At 37.8% G+C, this 25,544-nt stretch overlaps 1 long non-coding RNA gene across 1 annotated transcript in view; it reads left to right on the top strand.

Annotated features, from left to right (window-relative positions):
- LOC120751907 (uncharacterized) overlaps window positions 1-15,959 on the top strand; it is a 35,749-nt gene extending 19,790 nt beyond the window's left edge. The window contains exon 3 of the long non-coding RNA XR_005700551.2: window positions 15,011-15,959. This is a non-coding gene — a long non-coding RNA (uncharacterized LOC120751907). The remainder of the gene's footprint in view (window positions 1-15,010) is intronic.
- Window positions 15,960-25,544: the final 9,585 nt, after the last annotated feature.

The following is a 25,544-nucleotide window of genomic DNA, read 5'->3' as shown; positions in this document are numbered from 1 at the left end:
GATTTTAAGAGCTGGTAAAGAAGGCATAAAGGCTCATACAGACGTTTTTATTTTTCAACTTCATGAATGACTGCTAGAAAAATGGGATTTTTGACTAATTAGTATTTCATAACTATACCTGAAAAAACCTGAAGAGAGCAAAAAGGTGAATAAAATATGTAAAAAACATAAAAATGGGTACCAAACCAGGTTTTTTACATAGAGGTGCCCAGTGCACAGTTGGAGCCAGAAATAAGCCAGAATGGGTATGGGATTGGTGTATCTATGATGTATGAAGCTGTGTACATACTGATGGTGTCCCACTAAGAAATGTCTTCCCAATGCATGGACAGAGTGAGCTTGCACTTGCCTACTCCTGTAGTTGTAATCCTTTGATGAGAGGTAGCTCTCTATACAGAGGTGGATAATCAGAGATAACAAAGAAAAAGTTATAATCCCAAAAAGGACAACTACTTGATGTTAACCAGATGAATATTTAGCAGATTGTCTCCTGGGTAGGATAACGCATGTCAGTCGAGCATTTATTGTTGAGAATATTCTAAGCATCTATTCGTATGATGTTATACACAGTCCTGAATCACAAAATGGGACCCATGTTGCTTTAGAGGGATTTCTCCTTGTAGTATAAAAATTGAATGTGTTTTGTCTTTTTTTTTTTTTTTTTCCCCAGTTGTATCCAAAAATGCTAAGGATTAGGAAATTAGAAGTTATATGGAGTTAGAAGTCCATCTTTTTTTTTAAAAAGGCAGCCTGAACCTGCATTCATATTAAGGTGCATGTGGGTTTGTTCTAAAACTACACTGGTGCTCTTTTTTATAATGCAGGGTATTTTTTAGAATGCAGGGTCTTGCATACATTTGTAGTACAAAGAGTTGAACTGTGTGCTCTGGTAAGGTGGAGTTCAGCCTTTCCCCCAAAAAAGGTGGGGGAGGTGCAGAAAGTCTTTATTCTAAGTAATATGTAAAGTATCTTGCATTCAAAAGCTGGTTTTAATCTTTTTGTTTCTGCTTATCTTGACAGCACGGTAGGTTCTGCCCACACAGAGGAAGGCTGTTTTGTTGTCCTAATGTATAGATCCCATTGCACAAGACACATGGCAAAAACAAATGAATCACCACAGGAAGAGCTTCAAACTTTAGCTATATTTACCCCTGTGCTTACTCAGAAGTTGATCTAAGATGAACTGGGCCTCTTTTTAGAATCATGTGTATGGATATGTGTGTAATTTATATACGTACAATATAAAAACAGAGTCCTCTAGATTTCTCATTAGCTATTCTTATTTTTAACTATTAGGTTAACTATTAGTGAGAGTCTCTAAGGGTAAATTTGATGCTCTTGTATTGGCAGTTCAGAAAGCTGAAGGTCATAATAGTTTTATATGAATTATGATTTGCTTTTCCTTTGTATTTCTCTGCTACAGTAGCAATATACTTTGCCATGCTTTTGGCCTCAGCATGATAAGCTTGGACAAGTGAAAGAACAGTGTGATTGTGTTTCACTTTATAGGTTGTGTAACAAGCCCAGAGATTTTGCTAATTCAGATTTACACCTCAGGATCAAAGTTATTTTCACAGCAATGTGAACTTAATAAATTGACAACATTTAGAAGTATAAATTCAGATTTCTGTAGTTCAGAAGTATGAGAAAGGATTGCTCTCTCTGTTAGACTGGTTATTCCCTCTCAGCCATGTGGGAAGGGTGTGTGCAGCACTGAATCTACTAAAAACTACATGCTCGCTTATGCTGCTCCCCTCTGCTCAGCCCTGGTGAGACGCAGCAGAAGTGTTGTGTCTACTGCTGTCTATCTCACTCCAAGAGAGCAGAGTGTGTCCAGCAAAGCATCATGGAGAGGATCAAAGGTCTTGGAGCATCTGACATACAAGGAGAGACAGAGAGCTGGGAGCGTTCAGACTGGAGAAGGGAAGCTCAGGGGGATCTTATCCATGTGCGTAGTGGCCTGGTGGGGAGGTGAGTAAAGAAGATGAAGCCAGGCTCTTCCCAGTGTGCCTAGTGACAGGATGGGAGGCAATGGGCACTCACTGAAATAAGGAAAAATCTGTTTGAATGCAGTAAAGATTTATTCTTTTTAGGGTGGCTGAGCACTGGACCAGGCAGCCCAGAGGGTTCGTGACATTTCCATCCTTGGAGATATTCAAAACCTGATTGGATGCAGCACTGAGAGACCTACTGTAGTTGGCCCTCCTTTGAGTAGGAGATTAGACCGGCTGACTTCCAGAGTTCCCTTCCAACGTGAATGCTTTGTTAAATTGCTAATTGTTTATAGATTGTTTAATCTTTCATCCTGACTGATGGTGGACACAGTTCATGTAACACTGGTGTCCAGAAGTTATGTTTAAAGACAAGCATATGCATCAAACAAATGCTTTTTTCCAACATGTTGAGGATGGTGCACTTAAACTCTAGGGTTCTTTCATTCCTAAAAGCTGAGTGTATGCTTGCTCCATTGAGAGCTTCAGAAATTAATCTGTCCAGCACACTGAAGTGCTCCACAGGCACATGGCTGCAAGCAGAAAGCACGTCAGTGTTGCATGGGGTGACTTCTGGCATAGGTCTTTGTCTAACCGTGGGAAATTCTAGTTATTATCACCAGAGGACATGATAAATTCCCATCCAACAGCACTCTGCTCATTGCTGGATGAAGTAGGCAAGGCAGGGCCTCTTCAGAGACTGCCAGCCTCATGATGAGCACGAAGGTTTTTTTTCCTCTGTTCTGTTGAACTATTTCTGCCTGTGTCTGTAATTAAAATATGAACTCTTTTAGAAATGTTTGTTGATCGTAAACTGCAGATGCCAAGAGTCAGATCAGAAGGTAAACAGTTAAATAAAAAGGGTAATATTTAAGGTCTGTATTTCAGAACCAGCCTCTGCTAATGTTTCATCTTGAGCCTGTAGCTGTTCATCTGAGCAGCAGCTGCGGGGAGAGGGAATATGAGCATTATTATTTTAGTGTAAAAATCTAGTTCTGAACAAGCCCTTTCTTGCAGATGTGTTTCTGGGCACCAACAGGAAATCTCACTGTGAAGACTTAATATCATTTTAGTATGCAGGATTGTCATTGACAGTGCACTATAGAAAGGAGTGATTTGCTTTAGTAGGGGTAAAGTGCCTTTCAAGGTAAAAACAACAAAAAAACCCCGATCAACAAAACAAAAGTTGTTGCTGTGTATTATTTGGTTTCATATTGTATTTAATTTTTATATTGGGTTTTGTAATGGTTTCTTCTGTACTCCCCTGTTCCCCTGGAAAATGTATCATCCCGAGGTTTGTCCCTGCTCCTTTTCCCCCACCCATTCTCCTACACTGGAATGTAATCCAACTCTGTTCCACTCCCACCTTATCCCTGATTGGGCAGTGGCTTGTCCCTGCCTTTAGCCCTTTCCCTGGATATAAGCCAGAGCAATACATGGGAAAATTCTCTTGGTTTGGGGGCTGGGAAGGGGCTTCTGACCCACGCTGGGGCAGGGCCACAGAAGAAACACTGAATAAAGCCCTGATTTCCCCCTGGATCAAGTGCAGACCCTTCCTTTGCCATCGACAGGAGCCTGCTCTCTCTCTAAAGGAAAAGGTTCACAGCTGCTCCTGGGTTTTTAGGGCCCTGAGGAAAAACCCTTCCAACTGTGGTTTGTCTCTCAGGCTAGCTGGAGCAAAATGGAGCCGGAGCTCTGAGAGAGAGACAAGCCACAAAAAGCCAAAACTGAAGTTATGGGTCTGAAATGCTGCTCAGGGCAGAAAGTGAGTTTTTTTCTAAGATGGATGTTAGGTGTGCATCTTGAAGAGGAATGTATATTTTCACAGTGGTGCTCTTTGAAGTTCCTGTAGAAATGACTGGCAGCTCCAGGCGGGCATCTTTGGCAAATTAAAATTAATTTGTTTCCTACAACTTACTGCATTGTTGGGCTTTCCTGTGCAATTTTGCTCAGATTTTAAAGCACGTTGTGATTATTTGAGCATTTTGATGGATCTCTTTCTGGACTTGTGAACGTATAAAGCTCTATAAGTATCTTAAGATGCACTTTGTTCCAGAAGAGAGCTTTGGAAGTGATGCATAATGGGGGTAAAGAGTATGGGTATTATTTTGGCCTCTTATTAGATCTTCGGTCTTCAGCTGTTTTTGAGACATGAGGAGGTACTACTGATTATTCACAGGTTCTGTATGCACTGTTTAGGGACAGCTTTACCTTTAAAGCAGTTGTAAACCATGCTGTAACACAGAGCCATTCTGAAACAGTTAAGTCTAAACTTCTTTTCTTAAATACATTTTAATCCATGTCATAATACTTATATTAATCAAAACTCCAAAGATGAGATTTTGGTGGCTATGCATGGGAAATTGAGACATGAGAAGGAGTAGAACAGTCTGTATATGCTGTAATTTTGGTCAGTGATGCAGGTATGAAGGTCAGGTTCAAAGGCCTGCCTCTGTACAAATTTTCTATTGGAATAATTGATGTAAGGGAAGTAAGATTAGCCTTTAACTGTTGTGTGATGTGGGCAGTATATTTAAGCACATATTTATGTTTCTTCCTGTTACCAAGATATGTGATAACCGCCAAATTAGAGCAATTTTCAATGATGGCTGTATATCAGCTGATTGCTGCACTGGACTGGGTGTTGGAGTAGCACATCCCGTTAGCTGTGCATCTGTCCTCTGCTCCTTTCTGACTAAATGCTCCTCTGGTGTTGGGATCTGCCACCCCACATCTGCCAGTCAAGGGTGAGGCTGGTTTGGATGTTATTAGTCTCCTAATCTTACGGATGCATTAGATGTGCTGGCCTTATTTCTTCTCTATTTCCACTTAATTAAATTTGACATTACTGCCTGAAGAATGTTTGTTTTCTTTAAGGAGAAATGCTTTTGAAAAAGAGTTTTTTTTCAAAGATAAGGTCATGAATGAAAATAGCACTGTTGCTATTTTACTGCTAATTGTACTGATAAGCTTTTTATCTTTTCTTTGGTCATCACTGTGTTAAATTTGTTAGGATTAAAAGTAAAATGATCAGTACAATCTGTAAAAAAAAAAAACAAAACAAAAAAACCAGTTATGAGTTTGTGTGAGTCCATGAGAAAAGTCTGAGTAAAATGTTGAAGGTGGAAAAGTTTTTTGCTGATTCTAGAAAGCCTTTGGTTTGATTTTGAGACTAAGCTAGACTTTGATTTTAAAGCTGTATCTTGTAACTACCCAGCACAGGTGAAGCCTCTATGAGTTGGTCTACTTACTTTACTGTAGTTATGTTCTTCTCTGCTTTTCCTTCCATGATTTCTTGGAAAATGGTTGATATAAATCACTGGTCATGCAATGGAAGCAAAATGGTACTTTCAAATGAAATTTAAATGTTTCAAAAAAGCCATCATTTGTGGAAGCTCTGCACCTTTAAATCACATGGATATACTCAGTTATAAAAGTTAGTTATATTGATTTGCAATTAGTATTTTTATGGCATATGCAGTCTTTATTAGCAGATCTTGAGAAAGCATGGAAAAATCTCCCCCCCTTTCAGATTAGCATATAGTTAAAATCTAATTAAGGCAGTACCCATTATACAGGGTTATAATTTACAATTTAAAATAATTGCCTTGTAAAACAACTAAATATGCATTAAAAGAAACAAATCTTAGCAATTCATGACCTTTTAAAATTGGAGAAATCAATCCAGACTTTTTTTCCACTTTAATGAATCCTGGCACCTCAAGTTTAAATGCCAAATGGTGTTTCTTTTCTCTCCTGCGAGTCTGAGGACATTTGTTGTAGAAGGTAAGCAAAATGACAGCTGGTTTTCTCTGATGGGCAGAGCTCTTGACTATCCTGTTTTTATTCCCTCCATAAGAAGTCACTAGCAGAAATTCTCTTGGCTGCAGGGTAGAGTTAATTTGTCACAGGTATTGGGCTGATGTAACAGCAGTGGAAGGCAATAGAATAGGGATGGATTTTCATATGAGGGCTCTTTTTGACTCGGTGATATCAAACATTTTCCAATAAAGAAGTTCTGCCTTAATAGAGTGAAATTTTAAGCAATTTCACTGTTTGTGTTTGAAACAGCACGTTCACAGCTAAATATTTGAAATAGGAGAAAATTTGAGGTTTTTTTGTCTGTATTTGCATAGTCAAATATGTCAATGCTATTGAAAGTACTTTTGCTTGTGAAACAGTATATCATAAGATCTACTATTAATAATGTAATATTCGGAGAGGAAATGGCAAACTTGGGGTTTCAGTTGTATCCCAGATAGAAAATCACATTTTCTTTTTCAGGATGTAAATTATCCAGGTTTCATCCTCAAGGTGCTTTTTCCTCAATTTGCGTAGTCTTATACTATGGTCAAAATGTCCTGGTGAATGTTTGCCATTGGCACCTTTGGGGATCTCGGCAGAGAAGGCAACAAAAGGACAAATGAACAGTACATATTACTTTAGAATGGCATAAGACAAAGCAAAGGATGTAGTTTGATACTGGCTTGCATTTATATAGAATTCCAATTCACTATACACCTCAACTAGAAAAGAAAATCTTTCTTTTCAAGAAGTATCTCAAAGAGCAAGTTGTTTAGAAAGTAATTCTAGCACAAAACTTTATAAGTTTTGGTAGCACATTAAATATTCCCCTAAGTTTGATTCTATTTTTTGCTTCTTATAATCCATGTTCTTGATGATAATTCTGTAAGGTGGAACCAGCAGCTGACATGCCTTCCCACAGCTTGATATAAAATCTCCTCTGGTACAAAATGAGTTGAGCTGCAGTGAACTTAAATGCTAATGCTGAAGACAGCAGGCAACCTGCTGTTTAGTATCACAAAGTTTTAGCTTTGGTTTACTCCCGCATCTTCCTTGTTCCAGTATGAGTTAAACTGGCATCTTACCATGGCTAATGCTAAAGCTGTTCTTATCTGCAAACAAAGTAATTGTGTGATCAGAAGATTCACTAATAACAAGCATTGCACAAGGTTGTATGTATCATAGTGCAAGCTTCAGTCAGCTAATGAATAATCCCAGTCCTACTTAAAGATATAAAAATTATCAAATAGGTTTGACTGTATGGGTATAACATTCTATCTTTAGAAGAAACTATATTTTTCTCAGCTTCATGACGTGTATACTGGCAGAATGTATTAGTATAATACTGCATATTTTTTACATAATTATTTCCTACAATACATACTATTCTTTTCTGAATTCATTTTACTTTTGAAATAATGGCCTTTCAGTGATAAAGTATCACAGCTTCCTTCCTTTCTCCACGATATGAACTTTCATGTAACAAACTGAATGAACTAAATAACAAGGAGTCTTTCATTTAAGCCTTTCAGAGGCTTAAATGTTTTAAGTTGTTCTCCTTTACATCTAATCAGTAAAAGAAAATTTTGATGTCTACCTTTTTGCTGCAAATCTGATCCTGCTGAATAGTTCTGCTTCTTAAACTTTGTAGGGTGTAGATGATCGGCTATGTGTGGGAGGATACATGAGATATGGTTCTTAGTTGGGGCAGGTGTAGTTCATCCGTAGAAGGCTGCCTGGCGTCCCTTCCACCTGTGAAATGGGGAGATGTAATCCAGATCTGTCTCCACAGTATCTGAAAGAAAATGCTTAAATCAAGCATTGCGTCTGGTGAACATCAGACCTCGTAATGGGAAAGATGAAAGGCTAAAGAAACATGAAGCTCTGCCTTGTAGTCAATGGGGTGTTTTGCTGTTCTTGGTTTGAAGCTGTCAATTCTTGGTTTACTGCACAAAGCAGGTACATTCTGACTCTAAAAAATATTGCCTGCTTGCTTGACCTCAATCTGTATAACTTTATGTAATGTCTTTATAATTTGAGATACTAATTCTTCTTTAAGACGTAAGTAATTAGGTCTTAAGTCTTCCATACCCTCTTCCCCATAGCAGATTTTTTCATCTACTATTTCTAAATCCCATTGTTTAGAGCCTATTTATGTGGGGTTATGTGTTGGGCAGAGGCCATCATGTGATGATCGTGTGCTTGAAGGTAAAGTGCTCAAGATCTGACTCTGAGCAGGTTGAAGAAGGTCCTTCTCTTATGAGAAGGAGGTTCTTTAAATGCATTGGGAATTCTCTGGTGTGCTTCTTAGTTCATTTGGAAGAGTTACTTATAACCCTGCATTAAACTAGTTGCAAGGCTGATTTATTTACATTTCTGTTATTCATCTGATAATTTTGTATTAAAATTAAATCTTTGGCTTACATTGGGAGATTGGGAAATGAAAAGTTTTGAAAGTATAATGAGAATCTCATAGTTGTTATTTTTTCCTACTTTTTTTTTGGCTATTACATTAGTGAGCTGTATTGACTACTAATTATTTCTGATTATTTTGATTATTGTTCAGGTTGTAATTCTCTGAAGATGGTCCTGCATCCTGTATAGCTGTAATTTTAGCTAAGGTTTTCTGACATGTTGGTATTTGTCTGCTAGCAAAAGTCCCGCCTTGGGAAAAGAAGCTTCTCTACTTGGTTCTGATCTTAATCACAGAATCACAGAGTAAGCTGAGTTGGAAGGGACCCCACAAGGATCATCTAATACAATTCCTGGCCCTGCACAGGACCTTCCCCAAGAGCCATGTCATGTGGCCAAGAGTAGCTGCTCTTCTAAAATATTACAGAATGGGTAAGAGAATTTCTCAGTGAAAATCTCAGTAAATTATCTTGTTCTGTAATTGACAATTTCACGCAAATAAGAAGGAAAAGTGTTTGTGTCCTTTTATGGTGCTTATATTAGTGTATTGCTATAATTTTTTTAAACCAAGATGAGTTTTATGGTTGAAATGATGAATGTTTGAGTGTGCTATACATATAGACAGGGTCATGGGGTATTGGCATCATAGTTTAAACAAACTGTGATAGTTACTGTGGCTTAATAAATTGATTTGAGCAAATTGGTTTGTTTGGACTTTGTGGACCTGCTTTCAGCATGTGGGATGAGGTGGTGCAGCTTCATGTTTTGTTGTTGCAAGCACTGGAAGCAGTTTCAAGAAACTGCAGTGAGGATGTGATGAGCAACTACAAGATTTAAAGAAAAATATCTGTGCAGTTTTCTAATTGCAGATGTAAGGGTTTTGCTAGTCTGCACAGATTACTAGATTGGATGGCTGGAATGAAACTGTTGTCTATTTTAATTTCATTTTTGATGTTATCTGCAAAATGGGAGATACAGCTAACTTTTTTGTTGCTAATAAATAATATTTGTGTTCTTTCTCTGGCATTGTTCCATATTAGTTGTTAATGTGACAATTTAGCTATTTTTAAATGATTTTCCTTATGTTGGAAATGATGGATATGTGATGCATTTGAATATTCAAACAGTGGTATTTTCCTTCTATTTATAACCTTTCTTTGGTCATTGGATCCTTGTTCTGAATATATTTATTTATTTTTGAGATGTTTGTAAAGAACACCTACAGAGATTGTTAACATTTGTCAGCTCTTGGAATGACAGCTCCAGTCACTATAGAAGACAAGTAATTTTCCTCTTCAAGAAAAGGGATGCTAATTTCCACCTACAGTAACATGTTTTGAGAAACATAATGCACTAAGAAAATGTACCAATTACTTGGCTGAAAATTGCTTCCCTTCTGCAAAATAGACAATCATAACATTTTTGGACTTTTTTTTTTTACTCGTATAATAACATAACTCCCACTTCTACAAAGTTGGAAACATGAAGTTTTAGAGCAGATTAGGATTCTATCAGATATTGGAGCAGCATTGTACTGTGGCATGGCACTTCAGTTTCTGAATTGTATCCAGGCTCTGTAGCTGGAAAACAAATAGGATCTGATTTATTAAGAGAATGATTAAGTACATATATGCTCCCATGTGTGCTACTTACACAGCCAGAGGGTGATTCTTTACACTGTTGTCCAGGATGGGAAGTTATTTTTTAGTTGTGGTTTCTTAACTGCCTTTCAGAAGCACATTACTGATTTTTACCTGCAAGTAATTTGGAGGTTGTAGGTGGAAATTGTAAATATGTATGTGCATGAATGAGTGTAAGTCTCAATATAATTATATTGAGATATAGCATATACTAAGCTAAAAGAGTGAGGAAAATGGCAATTATATTAATGAAGTTGCTTAATTGCATATAATGAAATTTTTAATTTACTGCAACCTATTGAAGCTATCACTGACCTAATAAAGATTATGCCCTTTTACTTCTATTGTTTCCTGTTTAAATCATCAGGAGTATATTAAAGCAAACTGCTTAATTGTTGAGAAATTAGATTATTTGGCACGTAGAAGGAAAACAAAAAGATAGTAATATAAAAATTGACTCTAATAAGCAATTAGACAGAACTATCTTTTTTAAGATGTTTTGTGCCACAGGCTTATGACATTAGCAAATGAGTCATATCAAGTCACTTTACTTGAAAAGATTTCTAATATTTCAGCTGGAAGCCATTTGCAGTTATGTCTTCTGAAAATAAAGAGCTCTGTTGCTTTCATTCCCAGCCTCATGGGACTCCAATGGGGCAGAAAGATACACAGTAAATGGCCTTTAAGGGCCAGGAGGAATAAAGGAGAGAAAAGGCTTAATTACAGCTCATTCTGAAGATATGTTCTTAAACTATGACAGTGGATTTCTGAAATGTAAACAGGATAGTTGGTGTTGTGTCCAGCCCCTTTCTGCAGAGTGCTCCATCCTATCCCACCACTGTGCTTTCCTGGTGCTCAGACCCACCTGTGAAAAATGTTACTCCTGTGCCCTACCACCACTTCTGTAGCCTTGTTGCTCCATCTCCTTGTGAGACCTCACTCCGTTAGCAGCACAGGTGTTAGCTGCTGCCCTCTGCGAGGGAATTGGCAAAAGGAATTGCAGAGGTGGAAGCAGATCAGAAAAGTTTGGGATGAAGTTCAAGTCCTGTGCAGAGTTGCCAGAACAACAGGTTTCTGGTAGGATATAACACAGGCAATTAGGAGAAAAGTCATGCTAGCATAAAGGCTGGAACATCTGTTTAATGGTTTAGAAAAAGTTTAATGCTCGACTTCACTAATGGCACTAAAACTTGCTATCGTTAATGTGAATGATAGTGACTCACTCCAGTGTCTGATGAGTTTTGAGAGGGATGATTCCAGCTGGAGCTCTGCAACTGTTGCATTTGAAGTCATAGCACTTTGCTGGAGAATTCCAGCAGGACAAAACCTATTTTGAGGTGTGTTTTATGCATGTTTTTGGCATCTGACTAATCAAGTTCTATTTTTTGTTACTGGCCCTGGTTATTACCTGTATTGGTATTATGTACTAGTGCTTAACTCCATCATAAAAACTGAAACATGTCAAATGTTAAAGTTTTATTTAAATCTTCTTGTACTTGGATTGTACATAGGAAAATACATAGTCTAAGTAAAGACTTTGTGTAAGGAGGATTGTTGTATTAAATGTAAGTGTGGAAATCCAATTCACTGCTCAGAAATTTGATATTTTTTTCCAGAAACACTCAGATTTTTTGGTTTGTGATTTTATTTTTTCTGCTCTGAGCAATTTTCATTATCCCTCTCTTACTTTTAAGCTAGTTGTATCTTTGAAAAAGTAATAAAAGCTTATTTCCTTTGTAACTTGGTTTGTATACTCATGGCTGTCACATTAATCTGGTGTTACTATTAGATTTTAATAAAAGGCTCTACATAGTAAGAAGAAAGAGCCTTGCTGATATTATAGTGTATTTCATATAATTTAATTTTTTATTTCTAATGTTTATGCTTTTGGTATATTGTGACTGATATTGGACTTTGCCAAACATAGTTTATAAAAAAACAACCAAACAGAACCCCAAATACAGAAGTTATGTTGAAGCAATACTAAGACAGTGACAAAAGGAAAAACCTGAAAGGGTAGAAATCTGCGAAGTGCTTATCTTTTACTTGGCTTTGAGATTCAGGGAAAGGGAGAGAATATTAAGAGTGCACTACTGTTTCTTATTAGCAATTGCATTTTCCATTAACTGTTTCAATGAAGTTTTGTGTATTTTGTGGAGTTAACATAACACAGCATTTGAGAATGGATTGTGGGAGTGTGGGTGTTAGAAACCCCTTGGAAAGTTTCTATGGTGCACGTTTGTATAATTAATTACTACAGGTGGCCTAGAGGCAATCCAATGGCTTTCCACATCTTGATAAATTAATCTGTTTAGGCAGCTTTCCACCTATGGGACCAAGTTCTGGCTGGTCTCATGGTTGAGATGACAGCTACATCTTGTTGGGTGAAGCAATCATGGAAAAGAATATGGCGGAGATAGTGCCATGTCAAACAAACAAGAAATTCTCATATGCCCTGCTCCTGCAGGCAATAAAAAATTGCCTATTAGTAATTCCTTAAAGTTATTGCCATTGCTTCATTTGTTATCCATCACATAATCTCTCATGGCTTTTATCTAATTTACAATATTATAGTTTTAATGAGAAAAAGGGGGAACTCTTCATCCCTTCCCAAAGAACTGTTAACAGCAGTATCTTTATATGTAAACTTGATTTAATATCTATTATTGGGGAAGAGGAAAAACAAGAAGAAATTTGGTTTTCTGTAGAATTCCCTTTGCCCACCAGTTCACAAATCTTCCAAACCCTGCCAGCACTGGATGTTTAGATTTAATATGGCTCCTGAAGATCGTTCTTCTAACACTGCTGCTTATACTTGCCACCCCAAATTCCACTGAAGCCTTTTTTTTTTTTTTTTTTCAGTACAGCACCTCTGGAAATTGAGGTAAAGGTGTTAGATAAACTTAGGCCATGTGCAGAGTAATGGGCTTGTGATACCCTGAGACTGAATACTGCAAATAGAGCAGAGGTTTTTTCCTACTCGCCAGGCTGGAGCTTGATCTAGTACACGTTTACGAAAGAATGAGCTTGGACATGCACTGAAGATACCCAACAGCCTACGGGAGAGAACAATGACCTTTGCTATGAATTCCCAATGACTTAGTTCATTACTAAGAAAATGAGATGTGAATCTCTGTGTATACACATCCATATGTGTACTCTGTCTAGTTAGTGTGGGGTATATGGATGCTTGTAAAGTGTATATAAGATATTTCTGTTAAAAAAGGGTTTTTGTGATATCTCTCGCTAATTACAAGCTCTTGTCACTGTCTGTATAGACATTTGTTTCTGACCTTGGGAAATTTGCTGTAATTATTTAGTAAATGTAGTGTGTGAAGTAGTGTAGAGAAAAGAAACCACTAAGTCATAATTAACTATAGTCTCAATAAGCTCTACATGTTTCTAAAATCAATAGCAGAGAGAAAGTCTAGGGCTGTGTTGCCCTTTTTTTTTTTTTTTTTTTTTTTTTTTTAAAAGAATTAAAATTATTTGAGCAGGATTTCTTGGGATCTGACTTCTTGAAAGTGTCAAGGTTTAAAAAAACCTAAGCAACAAGCTCTATTTTTCTTTCCTTTTATTTTTTTTTATGACAACAAGAATAGAAGACTCATAATTTAGTTTTTCTAACATACTTTCATAAGAATTAAAATCCAAATACAATTGAATATATTCTTGAGAGAAATTTACTTTTGAATTATGTTTTCAGTTTCAGCAGTCTCAATTCTCTTTGCAAAGTGACTACTGCTGATCTGTTCCAATTTCAATGAAAAAATATTTCTAGTTGCTTATGTTTGCGAGACTGCACCACATGTAGTTTTTGCCTGGGAGACTGAAAAGAAAAGTGGAGTTCTTGTATGTCAGGGAGGAAAGACAGGGTGAAAGTGTCACAGATATGGTTTGTGTGTCTCCTTTCTTGGAAGTGAAAAACTGCTTTGGTTTATCAGAGGCAGGTCCTACTTGGGTGAGGAGACACTGCTGTTACAGCCAAGATTTACCTTTGCATTTTCCAGCTGCTCTTTTTTTTTTTTTTTTTTCTGGGGTTCTTATTGTTAGAATTTATTTCAAAGGTAAGCCAGGAATGATGCTGGTTAGGACATTTTGAGTTAGTGGTTTTTAGGATGGGAATGTGGCTTTTATCTCTTCTGGGAATTTGATATGACAGTCAATGTAGTGTTGTAAAAAAATGGCATAATGATGTGGAAATACGCATCTTTGGTAACACCAGGACATATATCTACCTCATGATTGCTGGATTAATGTGAGAGAGAAGAGAAAAAATCAGCAGTCTGCTGCCCATCCTAAATTTCTAAATGCCGTATAAGATATGCAGGAAATAAAGAGGAAGAACTGTCAAAGTTACATGCTATATAACAAAAAAATCTGGCAAAGTGATTCAGAGGCTTGCATATTTATATTGCCTTATTAACAGGAGTGACATTGATTTGTCAAGGTTGTACATGCTCTGAGGTCCAGACTGCTGCTTAATTTGAGTGTAGAAATCTATGGGTAATCATTATCAGTGGAAAAGGGAATTAACTGTGATCTTCTCACATAGCTAGCATGATTACTGTCAATGAGTAGGCGTAGAAAGAGGAAGAAAAAGATTGCTCTTGTATTGGCTGATCCTGATGAATGTCATCACATTTAAGGAAATGGGTAAAATATTCCTTTTCAAGAAAACAGTGACAGAATTTTCAGTGAAGATGGTGAATTTTCAGAATGATGGAAACAAGTAAGAGAATGGAAGAGGAAGATCAGAGAATTGCAGACAGTTTACCTAACTTAAGTTCAAGTAAAGTGCTGGAGCTTATAGTCTTTGACAAAATTGAATAAAACCAACCCATACAAGGCACCCTGACTGAGGGTAACTCTTTTCAAACCAGTATAATTTAATTTTATAAAGTGGCAGGCCTTTTAGAGTCAGAGAGGCTGTAGATGGGATGCAACTTGCCTTTAACACCTGGACTTTTTTTTTTTTTTCATGTTGCACTTTTAAGCAAAAAAGAAAATGCATGGTAGATGAAATAACCATAAACTGAATCAACCAATAGTTAGGAAACTGTGCAGAGTAATTGTGTGAAGCATCTGCTATTGAATTGGGGACTGAATGTGTCTCTGAAGGGTTTTGTTTGGGTCTGCTCAGCATACTTCTTTACTTTGCAGGTGGTCATGAGGAGGAAACAGCAAGAAGTTTGGAGGACAAGATTAAGATAAACATGCTGGAGTAACAGTCTACAAAAAGTTGGGAGAAATTTACTAAGGGCTTTTGCAGTGTGCTACCCTTTGGAATAATTAGCTGCACAATCACAAGGGGAAGGAACTCTTGCTTAGAAAATACTGAAGAAAAGCTTATGGTAATGGTATTGGATACTACACTAAATGTGAACCCACACTGTTCTGCTATTCAAAAATAATTTATAAATAGCATTACATTGTTATGTATAATAGGACATTGGCAGAACTTATATATCGTGTTTGGGCCACTGAATTTAAAGAAAAATGGGATAAACAGCAGAATCAAAAAGGTAAGAAAAGCAGAGGAAAAAAGAGCACTTACAAGCCTACTGAGAGCAGGAGAAGAGGAAAGTTTATTTGCATTGAGAGAGATTCAGGCTAGAGGTTAGGAAATTACTTTCCTGAAAGTGAGTGAGGTAGGTAACCTCATCTAATGCCTGGGGAATGTTGTGGAGATCTCTGCTGCTGGAAGCCTCTGTGAGCGAAGCTATGTGGATGTCTCTAGCAGAAGTGATTGGTCTTACCAGGGATTATATGACCTGTTGAGACCTTCTTAATGTGTTGTCTTGATTTCTGGAAAGTTTTATTTGAAGGAAAAATAACCCAAACAACCCAGAGCAAGAAAATCTATCTATGATTCAACCAAAATTTTTATAGAGCAGTGTTCCTCAGTAATATGTAATGTCGCCTTTTAATATGAGATTGCTTCTGGGATTTCTTACTCATCTGTTTACCAATTACTATCATTATTCTGATATTTTTTTCCTAGTGGAAAGCAGAACAAAAACTACCGTACATTATGAGCTTTCTTAAGGGAAATGTCAAAAGTGTCATTCATTTGGGAAATTTAAATGCCGAGTCCTTTCCTTGGACTTCTCTGGAGTGTGTCATACAGTGTTTTACTCTTGTTGTTCAGAAAACAATGCAACATTAAAATAGTGCTTGAGGTGTCAGGTTTTCCATTATCTCTATTGTTAACTGCATACTCTGTTTATAGCAACTTGCTGTAACACAGCATGGTCCAAATATTTATTATTCAGGAAGCAGCATTTTAGCTCATTTACATGACAGGAATCATTTTTTTAAAATCTTTTATGCTGATTTACTGTCAAGGCAGCAAAGCATATCACTAGTAATTTTATTGTGGTTATCTAGCTAAATATTACAGATTTTATTTATTTATCTAAACTAGCTGCATAATGTTGTGATGTGTACCACTATACCTCAAAAATATTTTTGAGTATTTTTTATATTCAGATTCTTCCTTTGTTTGCCATTTTCAAATGAATGCACATTAGGTGGTAAGTTTCAGTGACAGATTCAAAAATTTTAGGTGGCACACAGAGTGACAAACATTTTCTGAAAAATGCATCCTTTCACCTGATCTGTTGCCTGTCTACCTAAGGAAATGAGGCATATGCCATTACTCTGTCTCTATCTGTGCTCTAATAGCTAATGGATCTTTTTGCTAATTTCAAGCAAGATCTTAAAAATTCTGAGGCTTTAGAGGTTGCATGAAAATTGGTGTTTACATGGAGTAGAAACCCATGTTTATTCCCCCATTGTGAAGAAGGATTTTCAGTCTGTGTTGTTAGAAGCAGCTTGATGCATCTCTGGGAGAAAAGGGAACAAGAGTCCTGTGCTGAGGAGTCTAGTCTAAAACTTGAGTATATGATGCTACATGCAGGAGTGTTTTGGGCAAGAATTGAGCAGATGCAGATCAACTGTCTTGGTCTGAAACAAGAAATCTATACAGACTTGGTGTGGCTCGGGGCATGTTGTGCGGCTATGGGCTGTTACAATGACAGATGTCAGGAATATGAAGGAAAAGTGGGGTTTGTGAGGGACATGGGAGACAGCAGGCTAATTAGTTTAGTTGCTCAAAGAACAGTTAGTTAAGGTCCTTGTTCTTCTGTTCCTGGAACCATTCCTCCTGTCGACTGAAATCCAGTCACGGATGACCAGACATAGACTGCAAATTAATCTGAAAAGACTGTTTATAATATGCTGATTATTCTTTGGTTGAACTTAAGAAACTTCTATAATAGAGTACAGAAAAATTTGTGCCCTGCATTCCATTTTCCTTCTGAAATTGTTCCAGGCCATGAAACCACTTCTGTGATTGCATTTACTTTTTTTTTTTTTTTTTTTACCCTTTCTTTTAAGAAATGTTAGTCATCATTTGCTCTTCCATAGCAAGCATTAGAGAGCACCTCAGGTGCAGGGGGGCAAGGGAAAGGTTAAGGCAAATGTTTGCAATCACTTCACTCATAGAAAAGTTCAACCTTACAAATCCACAGACAAAATTAAAACAAGAAATGAGGCATAACACCTTACTATCTGTATCCAACACATGGTATTAGGCAGATTGCTTATCTGATCTCCCTGGCCAGCTGTCATGGGATGAGTGGAAGCTTCAGACAGGCCCTGCTTTAACCTCAGAAATTGACCACACTTTAAAATGAAGGAATCACTCTGCAAGTTCTAATGATGGCAAACCAAATCTATTTATAAAAGTAAGTGTTAAACAGACAAGAGATAACAGATGAAAGATCTTAATCAGAATTACTTACTACACAGTGTAAAACTAAAGAACTATAAGTAGATTACCATATGACATAAAACAGTACACTATATCAAGGATCCTGCATTAAAGCTAACAAAAGAAATAGTATTGATTAGGAGCTGAATGTAACTTACCACCAGAGTGATGACAATGTACACAGAGTTCTTCACTTAACTTCTTGGGAGTAACAGAGAAGCAGGCATCCCTACTCAAGGGAGAAACTGCACACGTTTCCAGGAAAATATTTGGAGGATTCCTGCTTTGTGAAAGTTTGGTGCGACTTTTATAGTTTGTAAAGTCTGATGTTACCCCATTCGCTGTAACTGTTTGTGCTTGACCTGTGCGCCCATTGCTCACCTACCGCATGACATGGTTGTGCAGTTGTGAGGTGGACATCTTGTCCAGAAAGATACTGAGAGAGACAGTATCAAAACTTTGCTGAAGTCCAAAGGAATTGCATTTGCTGGCTTTCCTAGATCAGCTAGGTTAGTTACCTTGTCATAAAAGGAAATCAGGTTCTACAGGTGAGACTTTCCCTTCATGAAACCGTTCTGGCTGGGACTGATGTCTGGACATGTTTATTGCTATAGCCAGGATTATGGATCCTTACATGGTCTGCAACCCAGCTGAATCTTAAGTGCTTGTTATAGCTGGGTGCAGAGGTGTTTTGGGCCAGGATTAAAAAAAAGCATATCAATTGGCTTAACTGAAAAAATCTAATAGTTTTAAAATTTATATTTTTGTGTCTTCTAATTAAAGGAGTTTACTTTTTTTTCCCCTTTAAGAATAAAAGGCAAAGACTAAGACAGAAGGCCACTGTTACAAATTCCTGAAAAATGTAACTCATCTAGAAAGTGTTATACCTTCTGAATAATACAAGAAAATCATCAAGTCTTTTGTTTGAGAAAGATCTGAAATTCTAGAGGGCTGGAGATATGATCTTTATTCCACAGGAATATCTCCATTCTATCTTCCACTTACAGTGAATTACTTGCCATATGCCCTGACTCACTTTCAGGGGTTCTCAAGGTGAATTGTGTTACTGTTGCTCTTCACAGTGCAAACTGTCATAAAAGCATGTCTCCTGCAAAATGCATAATTCATACTTATGATCTCATGATTTACATAAAATGAAGTCAAGAACCCAAGTAGTTTATCTTGAAGATATCTGCTCTCTAAATAAATGCAGGACTGTGAATAAGATTATTAGCTACCCAGGTGATGGGCATCCATGAATCCTTGAGTCCTTGAAACCCTTGACTCTTGGATGACATAAACCTATATTATTTCCTTTTTACAATGCCTATCTATATGTTGGTAACCCTAAAAGATACCATTTGCACTGGCATAATAAAAAATAATATAGTTGATCAATAGTTCGCATATTGAAGGTAATTCACAGTAAGACTTTGGATTGTTTGGAAATCTCATAGAATATGATAGTACCCTTTCTGTTCAACTTTCCAAATCACTTCTTTGAAAGTTCACAGCAAAACTGAAATCAGTAAGACAACAGAAATCTCATCTTATATTCTACCACAGATCATGCTGAGGTTAATTAAATTGTATAACCACAGAAGCCAAACACTAGATAAACATTATTGTTTCTACGCTGGGAGGATATGACCTCTGTTTCTCTTCTCATCAAAATATCCATGAAATCTGTTTCCTGTGGCCATTATTCAGAATTGCAGAGACCAGGACACCTCAAAGACTATGAGAAGGCAGTAATCCAGTCATGTCGGAATTCTGATTCATTGAACTCTGCCAGCCTGAAGAGACCGTATGATATAATGAGGATTTTTATTGTTTCTCTGTGTTACAGTGAGAGCCACTAAGCCTCAGTCAGATACTTCCTCTTGTGCTTCTTTTATGTTTCCTTCTCTTCTAGAAGAAATTGTTTCTACAAAGAGCTTATACTCGTTCTCTGCTTTGAATTTGTTCCTGGAGAAGCCTTTCGTTCTCTGTTGAGTACTGAAGAGCCACAGGATACTAGCTGTCTATGTAAGCACCTTAGCTTCACTGGTGTGAATACCACTCCCTCAGGAAACTGGAAAATCTTTGCTTTTCAAGATGGGTTTGTTACAATTTATTTATTTATTTTTGCATGTGTGTGTGCACCTGGGCTATTTTTGTTAATATGTTTATATTTTGAAGTAGTATCTGTACAGTCCTACTATAGTGTCAAAATGATATTAGGAGTAGAAGTACTGCTAATTATTTCCTGCAATATTGTACTGCTGACTACTGGTTAACACATGTAGCTGAATGAGGTTTATTGCAGATGGGTTATTGCAGGCAGGAATTAACACAAAAAGCATTTGAAAGAGAGGTGCTGGGCATGTTGGCAAAGTTACTGCTTAAATTTAGTTGCTCCAACATAGCTGCAGTAACGGTTGTGGTGTTCTGAATTCTGTTGGGTAAGACCAGGAATAATCCTTAAAGGATTATTTTTAGTGCTTTAACTATCTGATAACCCAATATTAAAACTGGATGAACCTTTCAGAAACTTGTTTATCTCTGATTAAATAGCAGAAAAAGCTGTTACATGGAAGGGAAACTTGAAGTCAGCAACTAAATTAATAATTGGAAAGAGCATTCTTGGCTTTATTGATATGCTGTGCTCAGGGAATTTATTATGTGAGCAGTAGCAATTTCCTATGTGGGCCCTGAGGAACCATGATTGCTGAGAAATCCTCAGCTTTGTTTCCAGCTGTATGAAAAATCAGCAGGCAAAAGCATTCTGGACAGACAACAAGAAGCCCAGTATAAAATTATATAGATCCCATAGCGAATTAGTCCCATGACAGTCATGTAAAGACGTGGAATAAATCTTCTCTGTCAGTAGTGAAATACAGCTGAATCAAAAAGAACACATCATGCAGCAAATTGATACTATAGGCATGAGCACAACCCTGTCTTACAGCATCCACCCTGGAGCACAACTTGAATAGATCAAGCTGTCTTGCTTTGACTAAACTTCATAGCAAGCCTGAAGGCTATTTGCGTGAAGATCTAAGTGTACTTCAGCATTGTCTGTTTTCACTACATTTCAAGTTATTGGCCTGACCTTTAATCCTCAGTTGGTCTGTCATTCAGCATTTGAAATACCTGAATACTTGGTTCAGATTCATCTGGGGTGATAACTTTGATCCTAGATCAAAGATACAAGCACAGAACAGTTTCCATCAAAATGTTGTGGTGTATTTCCAAGATACATTGGTAGAGTTTTCCATCTTGCCTGATTTTGTCAGATTGTAGAAGAAAAGTCTTCCAAGTTAATGCTCCTTCTGCAGACTGCTGTTTACCAGTGCTGAAAATTGTTCAAATGCAACTTTCTTTGAACACGTCCTAGGGGATGGAGTTGGGAAAAGGCTATCTTATTTAATGTCTAATTAAAGTCTTGTAGTTTTTTTAAAGCTCTGCCTTTTGCTGTGGTGGAAAACTCCCAAAGATTCTGAATTCTGAAGTTTGCAAGTAGAAGTTGAGAGCAATTTTCTGGTACCCTTGTCACTTGTCTCTCGCAGAGCTCCCTAGCTCCTTTGTCGCCCTGGCTAGCCCAAGACAAGCAGCAGACAAAAGGAGCTTCCCTGGGTCCTAAAAACCCGGGAGTCTGCCGAGAACCTTTCCCTTAGCACAAGAGAGCGAGATCCCATTGGCAGTGGCAGCAAAGGAAGGAGTCAGGCTTGATCCAGGGGAGAAACCAAGGCTTTTATTCAGTCTTTTTTAGGTCCTGCTCAGACCTTTGCCCTGTCTGGCTGCCCGAATCAAGTCATGGCTGCTAGCTGTGTGCTCTGGGCTTATATGCAGGGGAGGGGCTAAAGGAGGAGACAAGCCAATACCTAATGAGGGATAAGGTCGGTTGTGGAACAGGGTTGGAGGGACATTCAAGGGAACCAATGGGAAACATAAAGGGAGGAGTCTTCTCAGCCCTCACCCTATCATTCGATGTCCTTTACCTGAACCCTCCAGAAGCTGGGTGGAACAGCCAAATGACAGACAGGACCCGTAGGAGGGGACTGGGAGGAGTGTGGGAGGATGGACAGGGAAAGGGGCAGGGACAAACCTCAGGATATAACATTTTCCAGAAGAACAGAGGAGTACAGAACAAACCATTATAAAACCCAATATAAAAATGAAATACAATATGAAACCAAATAACACACAGCAACAGACCCTGACACTTGAGGGGGTAAGTTTCCATAAAGTTTGGTCCTTTTCAAATTTTTATCCCTCTGCTTCCCAGTGAATTAAACAGTACAGATTGTTAAGTGCTTGTATGTGGGGTGGGGTGGTTTTTTTTGTTGTGTTTTTGTGTGCTGTATATATATATATATATATATAAATAAATAAATAAATATATATATATATTTTTTTTTTTTTTTCCTCAGGATCTTGCTTCTTCTGAAAAGGAATAGTATTTTCCTTGGCATACAATACTTGGGCTTAAGAGAGAAACTTTAGTGCTATCTTCATTAGAAAAAAGACTCATGAACTCCTGGAAATAAGGTGCCCTGTCTGGAATGCTATGTATCACAGGTTAATGTCAGCCTCTGTCAAATATGTGAAAGTCGATAAATTGTCAAATCAATGGCTCATGGCAGTATGGTACTGAATTGGTGTTGTCAGTGCAAAGGACGGTCAGTGTTGTACCTTAGGAGCTGGAAGGCTGTTACTCCTATAAAAATGAACTGATTTTAGCCACAGAAATGGTAGAAGATGACTGTGGCTTTGCTTTGGTATTTATAGCTTCCAATACACTCTGTTGGAGTAGAATTTAATGCCTACAGTGAAAAGATAGACATGGTCTTCGCTGGAAGCCAGAACGTAAGACTTGAGAATGACTGTTGCATACTTGCCTTATTTCTTATGTTCCCTCTCCAAGTATGACCTCTTTTCTGCTGGTTTAGATGGCCTCTTGATGTGACCCAGAAAAGAAAGTTGATTGGATGATGTTTGAGAGGTTCATCATTTATGCTGGGCCTGCTGTCTTGACAGAGCCTGATCTGGAATGCTGGATCTCAAAGGAGGAACCTGATAAATTAGAGAGACATCATTGCTGCTGCTTTTCTTGGCCAGGCTCTAAATTGCCTTGGGGCTGGGCTTCCAGCTGTTTTCATCTTGGTCCCTTGGAATATGGCCTCTGAACTGGATATTGGTCTCTTCAACACTCAGTTCTGTACTATCACTGAGACCCTGTTGGTCTGACTTTAGGATATGACCATTTTCAAGCTACGGTGTAACTGCAGTCCAGGAGCTTGTTGTTAGCACTGAAGTCACTTTGCATGTGTTGGGGGGTACATTGATGGAGTGCTTTTGACTAGGCAGTGTATGCTTCCAGAGAGAGACTGGGTGAGTCTATTATGTGTATGTTAGCTTGTTCAGAAGTAGTCATTAAACATAGGGCTGGTCATATCACCCTGTCTTTCCCATTGTGTCACAGTAGCAATTTTCTCAGATGAAACTAGTTTCATTGTTCTGCTTGCTAAGGATGAAGCTCTGAGTCAGGCAGAAATGTTCTCTCAGCCTCAATTAGGATCACCTTTATTGCTGTCCTGTGGCTGTGCTCAGGTTGCAGGAGCTGTGCATCTAGAAGTTATCTTGGGGTGTACTTGGTAGCTGTGCTTCTTGGAATTCACAATTGCTCCACCTCAGGTGTGCAGGGATGACCACAGGGTCCTCTCAGCAATTTCTCCCATTGGAGGTTGGATAGCACAAAAATTATTTTAAGAAATTGAATTCAAAAGAGGAGCAAGACAGATATCTGCCCTTAGATATTGTTTCATCAAAGAAGTAGTAAAAGTTGGTGGACTTTACCTCATGAAATTAGTTCAAAACATTCATCTTCAAGTGTAATATGTAATACTCAGGCTGTAGGATAGACCCAATACCTGCATGGACTACCTCATATGAGTTTTCTTCTGAAGTAGAGAGTCCCTTATGATACTGAAGTAGTTATTGCTGGATTCAGTTTGATTACTTTTGTAACTGGTTTTCAGCTTGTGTAGGGTTTCTTTTTGTTGTTTTTTGGTAGGGGTAGAGCATCTATAATTCAGTGGATAGTCATTTGAATCTTGTTGTGTTTGTCAGTTATTGTGAAAAACAGAATGTGTGAGAGTGAGCATGAGGCCAGAATTTTTTATTAGCAGTTTAAGTCCTGTGCACTTCCCTGAGTAATCCCTCTCCTTACTGACTTTGTGGGGAAGGAAAATAAGATAAGTGTGCTTTCAGTGGTATCAGCAGAAATATTTTGGAATTTTGATGAAGAACAGTTGAAACTTATTCTGGTTTAGGCCTACATTCTGCTTTGTCTTCTGTAAGTAGAGTACTCTTTAAGGTTTCCCTCTGCTCTTCTCTCTCCCCAACACTTTTCTCTTTTCCTCTGGATATTTTCTGGGTAACATATGTTTTTGCAAGTTTTACTTTTGAAATGGGATTACAGGTTTAGCGATACTCATTGAACATGTAATTAAAAGAAATCCTACACTGCCTAAGCTTTGTGTTTCACCTTATGAAAACTGTCTAAAAAGATCTCTAGTGATCAAAACCAACTGTGAAGTAATCCTCTAAAACTGAGAGATTACTTAAAAATATATTTGTATGATTAAGGCTTTCAAATTGGTACATCCTACTAGTCACATTGATGCCTTAGGAAGGGTGACCTGAAAGAGAGACTGGACAGAGCTAGAAAATAAGATATTTATCAAAAGGCTTCCGTGATCCACCTTGGGCAAGACAGGAGCCTAACCAAAGCTGTACCCAGGGTGGCCACCAAAGAAAGATGGCGTCGAGGTCACAAGATCTTACATTTTTATAAGTTTTGGTCCATTTGCATATTGGGGTTTAATTGTCCAATTGCAGCTTCAGGTTGTGAGGTCCCATCCTTCTTGTTCCTCCCTTCAGTCCACCGTTTGTGCTTTTCGACTGAAAGTTGTCCTTGGTCTCCAGCAGGAAAAGGATTTGTTTTGTCTACCTACTCTGTGAAGAGAGCTTACTGGCACTTAATATGAGGCTCAGAGCTACATCCCTAGGCAGCACAGAATATGAAAATATGAAAGCTAAAGCTTAAGGCATCAATATGATAATGTTAACAGGAGCTGGGGTTCTGAGCAACCTGGTCTGGTTGAAGATGTCCCTGGTCATAGGAGGGGAGGCTGGACTAGATGACTTTTAAAGGGACTTTAAAAGGTCCTTTCCAACCCAACCCATTCAAAAATTTGTCAGTGGATTTTCATGTGCCTCGGCATCTCAACTGTTTTTATTTAGAGCATAACACATTTGAGTATCACTTTGAAGTTATGGTAACAAGATGCATCCTTTTCCACTGGGTAACTTTTGGAGTAAACCAAGGCATGCAAAGATAAGGTATAACCAGGAGCTGACAAATTTTAATAGCTGGTACTTTTTCTCCTGCTATTTGAATATCACTCCCTCAAAATATTGGCTGATTATTCTTTCTCTGTAAACAAGTGCAAAGATAGAACTTTAATGCTCTTTCTTTTGTATGTAACAGCATAAATAAAAATGTGCATTCAGACAAAATGTACTTGAATTTTAATTAAATTCAAAGGTTTCCATTTTTCCCTAATAGTACTTCTTGTTAATGAGATAGATGAGTCTGCTTGGAGTCACAAATCTGTTTAGGAGCAGTGGGAAGTGTCAGACATAAAAGTAGCTCATTCTCTGTACTCAGCAGGTTACTGTACTTGTTTTTAACAACAGCTTTTCCAGAAAATTCTGCTTTACAGAGATATGAAAAGTAGAAAAAGAAGTGTTGTTGGAACATATGGTAGAAGGGTAATGTACATCCTTATCTCATTTCATAATCAAATCACCTATATTAGTCTTCCTGTAACTTCAGTAGTTCACCACAAGAGCAGTAATGCATCTTGTACA

The sequence above is a fragment of the Hirundo rustica genome, chromosome 4, assembly GCF_015227805.2.
Source record: "Hirundo rustica isolate bHirRus1 chromosome 4, bHirRus1.pri.v3, whole genome shotgun sequence".
In the NCBI taxonomy this organism is placed as follows: domain Eukaryota; kingdom Metazoa; phylum Chordata; class Aves; order Passeriformes; family Hirundinidae; genus Hirundo; species Hirundo rustica.
This window is presented reverse-complemented; position numbering and strand designations above follow the sequence as displayed.